Source organism: Triticum urartu, chromosome 1, assembly GCF_003073215.2.
Source record: "Triticum urartu cultivar G1812 chromosome 1, Tu2.1, whole genome shotgun sequence".
In the NCBI taxonomy this organism is placed as follows: domain Eukaryota; kingdom Viridiplantae; phylum Streptophyta; class Magnoliopsida; order Poales; family Poaceae; genus Triticum; species Triticum urartu.
In genome coordinates this window covers 248,988,953-248,995,353 of record NC_053022.1, presented here as the reverse complement: position 1 = coordinate 248,995,353, position 6,401 = coordinate 248,988,953, and positions in this window count along the sequence as shown.

Here is a 6,401-nt window from a genome sequence, read left to right as displayed (position 1 = left end):
TCAATCGCTTTTATGTCTCCAAAGTGGACACCAATTTTGTATTTGTTCAGGCGTACAAAATCCCCTAGGCCAACCCCAAAACCGGGGGGGGGGGAGCTCTAGAGAAGCCCGAACGTCTGCCACATCGGCATCCGACACCCCAAACTCACCCAAAAACCAAACCACATCCCGCGTTCTTAACACCCCCACTCACACTTTCTATCTATGCTCCAGGAGACTGAAGCCTCCGCCATACGCCTCAAATGCCGCCCAAGCCTTGTTGGACCTCCTCTGCTACCCAGCGACCTCCCGGCCTCGACCTACACTGCCACCACACTCCCTGCATCCCATCGCCGTGCAGGTACCCTTTGCCTCTGCCGACGTCATCCATGGAAAACACCGCACGTGGCAAGTGTTCAGTTAAATGCCAAAGCACAACTTTTTGACATTCTCATAGCTTACTTTACTTTGAAACAATCACGACGGATTTCGACAAGGATCTGCATACCTGCAAAACAATGGGATCTAGAGACATTATGAGAGGTCGTGATAAGTTGTGTGATCAGACACAACACGATTGTGGGTGATGAGGTTGAGACTGTTCACCAAGTTTTGAATTTTTAACACATGAGCAATCACATCCAGCACAGCGTTTCAACAATTTCTCCAAATGCACCATCGTATTCAAAATTGAGGAACTCATACACCATTTCGGAATGATCTGCAAGCATCTACAGCCGCGATGGGCAAATCCGACCCCTCAAATGTGCTGACACTGACCGGTCAAGCCTCAATTTTTTCTTCTCACAACCGGACACCTCATTCACCAGACTCACGACAATGGATATCACAACACTCTAGATCACGAGATTAAATATAGAACAAGACTTTTAGTATATACAGATAGCCAGGAGCCTCGGAGGGTCGGGATACATACAGCTCGAATTATACATCAGAGCCACTGGAAGCAAACAATATCTGAGTAACAGACATAGAGTTAAAGGGGATCAAGTGCCATTTAGAGAAGGCTATGGCAAAATAATAAGCAACATTGATCTGAAGAGGCAAGCCCTCCTGCCTGGGAAGCCCTCGCTAACTACTGGCTTGGCGTGCGCAGGGTCGGGCCTCCCATTGTAGTATTAGATCGATGCCTCTGCGAGTGTAGCTATCAGTTAGCGTGTGCGGTGGGCGTCTGGTCGGCCTTAAGGGCTGGCCAGCCCGATTCATTGTTGCACGGGGTATACACTTCCGGAACAGAGTGGAAAGAGGTGAAAAAGGGGAGCAAAGCAAACCGTGAGTACTCATCCAAAGTACTCGCAAGAAGGATCTACACTACATATGCATCGGTATCAAGGAATGGGTAGTATCTGTGGACTACTGCAGAATGCCAGAAGAGAAGGGGAAAGCCTAGCCTATCGAAGACTAGCATCTTCAAGCAGCTCCAAGCATCTTGCAGCATCAGAAGAGATAAGAGTGGCATATTATAATATTAGTAAGTATGTTGTAACATTGCCCAGAGATCACTTCCTCGACTCCCTGCGAGAAAAAAATCCCGGAGCCATCATATCCATTACATGCCTCACAGTATCCAGTTCTAGTTGTATCGGATCGGGATACAACTCGAGTGTCCGTTAACCGTGGACGGCTATTCGAATAGATAGAATTCTTCCCTGCAGGGGTGCACCAACTTACCCAACACGCTCACATCAACTCCGGCCGGACACACCATCAGGGTCATGACCGCCTCGGCGATCAACACACTCTCAGTCCTAGCCTAGGCTCGTAACAGCGAGCAGGTCAGCACGCCGGTTCTAATCCTATAGCGCGCAGGGGGTCTTGGGCCCATCGCCACTCTCTGCTACCGCATCGTTCTGTTACGCGACCGGTGAGGCAGACCTACCTACCTCCTTTATACAAGGCGAGGCGTTCCAGTCCAACCCGGCGCGCGCTGCTCCATCGCTGACATCACGTTGAGCTACTTCGGTTGATACATACGACGCAGAGTGCCCATACTTATTCCCACATGGTGGTTAGTGCGAAAAAGGCCAGAGGCCTACTCAGATCAAATATCCAAACCGTTAGTGTCTTGATAGTGCGGTAACGATCAATGATCCACGATATGTGGTCCCGTCGCCCCGTCTCACGGACTTGCGGCAAGGGCTAAGAATGCCCGGCGCGCGCGTGGAAAACTTGCGGGTATCCTCCAGATCAACCCGACTTCACATCACTCGCGGGTACCCCTCGGGGCCGACCCGATGTCATCATGGTTTCTGTGGTAAGTCAAAGTAACCGTGTGTCTGAAACAGCAAGGGGGGAACCTGAGGAATCACCCTCGATGGATTCCCACTCGATGTAACCATCAAGGTGGACTTGGAGGAATCACCCTCGTTGGTCCACACTTGAGGGGTTGCACGACAGAGTCATTATCGGGAGTGGTGAAGGAGGAATCACCCTCGATTACCACATGACCGAATAGCTAACACTACAGGGTTAACATCAGAAGTGCTGACGAGGTATCACCCTCGGCACTCGATAGTAACTCTGCAGAGTCGTACAACTAAGGGGGGTGATGTGCGGTGTGGGCCTGGACGTCGATCATGTTGATCGAGTCATCGAACATAAAGCGGGGCAACTGGGACAAGGGTGGGGTCACTGATGGATCTCTAACCAGCCTATACTAAGCAGTTTAGAATAAGCAGGTAAGGTATGAAAGCAGGTAGCAAAAACAGGCTATGCATCAGAATAGGAGCAAACAATAACAGTAGCAAAATCTAATGCAAGCATGAGAGAATGGAATGGGCGATATCGGGATGATCAAAGGGGGGGCTTGCCTGGAAGCTCTCTGAAAGGAAGAAGGGTCGTCGGAGACGTAGTCGATCACAGGGAGCATCGGTCTCGGGTACTACCGGAGAGAAGAGGGGGAAGAAACAATAAATATAAAAGCAAACAAAGCATCATAAAGCATAACATGGTAATACAGGTGTTAGGGGTGAACTAACGCAGTGCTAGACGTTGCAGACGGAGAGGGAAAATATCCAGAGGGGTTTTTCCGGCGTCTGACATTTTCCGCACAGATGAAAAGAGAGGGGACCGAGTTCCATGTTCAGCATGCTAGGGGCATGTGAGGCATGAGGAGGGCGTATTCGGATTTGTCTCGTCGTTTCGAGCAACTTCATATATAACGCTTTTTTCTGATCCAGCTACGGTTTATTTTCTACGAATTTCTGAAAGTTTATAACATTTTCTAGAAAATTATTATATATTTAGACAACAGCGATGAGATATGCTGTCAGCAATGACATGTTGATATGTCAGCGAGCAACAGAGGCGGCTTGAGCTAGGTCAGAACCTGACAAATGGGTCCACAATGTCCAGCTGGACTGTGGCACTAAACAGTGAATTAATTTGACAACAGATACTAAATTGTTAGGTGTGGGCCCCTTAATCAGTGATTAGTGATAAGAAAACTGAATATTAATCAATAAGTTTGACAATTTATTTAGTTATTTAAATACCTGTTTAATTAGCGCGTTTGTAGGATAGTAGCAAATTTCCCTCAAGTGGATGACCTAAGGTTTATCAATCCGTAGGAGGCATAGGATGAAGATGGTCTCTCCCAAGAAACCCTGCAGCCAAATAACAGTTATCTCTTGTGTCCCCAACACACCCAATACAATGGTAAATTGTATAGGTGCACTAGTTCGGCGAAGAGATGGTGATACAAGTGGTATATGGATGGTAGATAAAGGTATTTGTAATCTGAAAATATAAAAACAGCAAGGTAGCAAGTGATAAAAGTGAGCATAAACGGTATTGCAATGATAGGAAACAAGGCCTAGGGTTCATACTTTCGCTAGTGTAAGTTCCCTCAACAATAATAACATAATTGGATCACATAACTATCCCTCAACATGCAACAAAGAGTCACTCCAAAGTCACTAATAGCGGAAAACGAACAAAGAGATTATGGTAGGGTACGAAACCACCTCAAAGTTATTCTTTCCAATCAATCCGTTGGGCTATTCCTATAAGTGTCACAAACAGCCCTAGAGTTCGTACTAGAATAACACCTTAAGACACAAATCAACAAAAACCCTAATGTCACCTAGATACTCCAATGTCACCTCAAGTATTCGTGGGTATGATTATACGATATGCATCACACAATCTCAGATTCATCTATTCAACCAACACATAGAACCTCAAAGAGTGCCCCAAAGTTTCTACCAGAGAATCACGACGAAAATGTGTGCCAACCCCTATGCATAGGTTCATGGGCGGAACCCGCAAGTTTATCACCAAAACATACATCAAGTGAATCACGTGATATCCCATTGTCACCACAGATACGCACGGCAAGACATACATCAAGTGTTCTCAAATATTTAAAGACTCAATCCGATAAGATTACTTCAAAGGGAAAACTCAATTCATTACAAGAGAGTAGAGGGGGGAAGAAACATCATAGGATCCAACTATAATAGCAAAGCTCGCGATACATCAAGATCGTACCACCTCAAGAACACGAGAGAGAGAGAGATCAAACACATAGCTACTGATACATACCCTCAGCCCCGAGGGAGAACTACTCCCTCCTCGTCATGGAGAGCACCGGGATGATGAAGATGGCCACCGGGGAAGGATTTCCCCCTCCGGCAGGGTGCCGGAACGGGTCTAGATTGGTTTTCGGTGGCTACGGAGGCTTCTGGCGGCGGAACTCCCGATCTATTGTGCTCCCCGATGTTTTTAGGGTATATGAAGATATATAGGCGGAAGAAATACGTCAGGGGGGCCACGAGGGGCCCACGAGGGTGGAGGGCACGCCCTAGGGGGGTGGGCGCGCCCCCTACCTCGTGGCCTCCTCGAAGGTCCCCTGACGTGCACTCCAAGTCTTCTGGGCTTTTTCTGATCCAAAAATAGGTTCCGTGAAGTTTCATGTCAATTGGACTCCGTTTGATTTTCCTTTTCTGCGATACTCTAAAACAAGGTAAACACATAAACTGGCATTGGGATCTGGGTTAATAGGTTAGTCCCAAAAATGATATAAAAGTGTATAATAAAGCCCATAAACACCCAAAACAGTAGATAATATAGCATGGAGCAATCAAAAATTATAGATACGTTGGAGACGTATCAGGCCTGCAGGGCCCGCTGGCAGTGACCCAGGGGTGGCCCCAGGTGTGCCGCATCGGCGGCGGCCGGCGACGCCAAATGCGGCGGCGCGGCTCGGATCTCGCCGAAAACGGCCTCAGGCGACCATTTGGCGCGCGGCCTAGTGCGTTCAAACGAGCACTCGCTCGGGCGTCGATCTGCGGTGGTGGTTTGACCAGGAACAGCCAGAGACAACGACGACGAGCGGCGGAGGCGGCGCCAAAATTCGGGCATGGGCGGATCCGGCGGTACACGGCACGGCGGAGCGAGCTAGCTAGCTCTACGGGGCCCTACGCGCGTGCTGAGCATGACTGCGAGCTCGGACGAGCTCATCGGCAAGCGTGGCCACGACGAGGAGCTCGACGGCGGCGTTGTGTTCGTCCACAGTAGAAGCGGTGAGCTACGGGCGCAACAAGCTAAAGAAGGAAAAGAAGAGGTGACGGAGCTCACCGAGCGGCTCAAGGTGGCCTATGGAAGCTTTGTAGCGCAGTGGAGATGGCGGATCGACAACTGCGATTTGCGGTGGCCGAAGATGTGGATGAAGGGGAAACGGTGCTGAAGGGCCCTCCAGCTGCACCTAGGGCTACCGGGAGAAGGTGTCGACCTCGGCGAAACTCGTGGATAGGATCATCGGGCACGGGCCCGCCGGTGGCCGCGGTGATGACGGAGGACGGCGGTGGGCGCGTTCGGGCAGTGGGGAGAAAGGGCGAGCGTGAGCGAGGGAGAGTGGGTGAGGAGATCTAGGGTTCCCGGGGTGGTCGGGGAGCACATGTAGAACGCCGGGGATGCAGCGGATGGCCTGCATGTGCCCGATCCGGGGCATGGACGCGCGCGGTAGCCACCGAGCCTCCTGTGAACAGGAGGTTGAAGGAGGAGCCGGTTGGTGGGCTGGGCCTGGTAAAGTGGAGATGATGGTCCAAGTGCACAGTGGTTTTCTCCTTCTTCTTTTTCTCCTTCTTTGCTTTCTGTTTTTATTTAATAAACAGAGATGGGTAAGAAAATATTGGGCATGCTATTTACTTAGGAAAAATATGGGAAGTGCCCCTTTTATTCCTTGGTGATCTTAGACAGTGCCACAAATATTTTGGAGACCAGAATAATTCATTTGGTCTTTTTCATAAATAGGATAGCATTTAAAAATGCTGAATTGCTGCTGTTATAATTGCTAATTCTCATCTTTGCACAAAAGTGATGTTGTGTTCCTTAACAAATAATTGTTATCGAATTTTTGACAAATGATGAACATTTTTCCAGCAACTTTTGAGCAACTT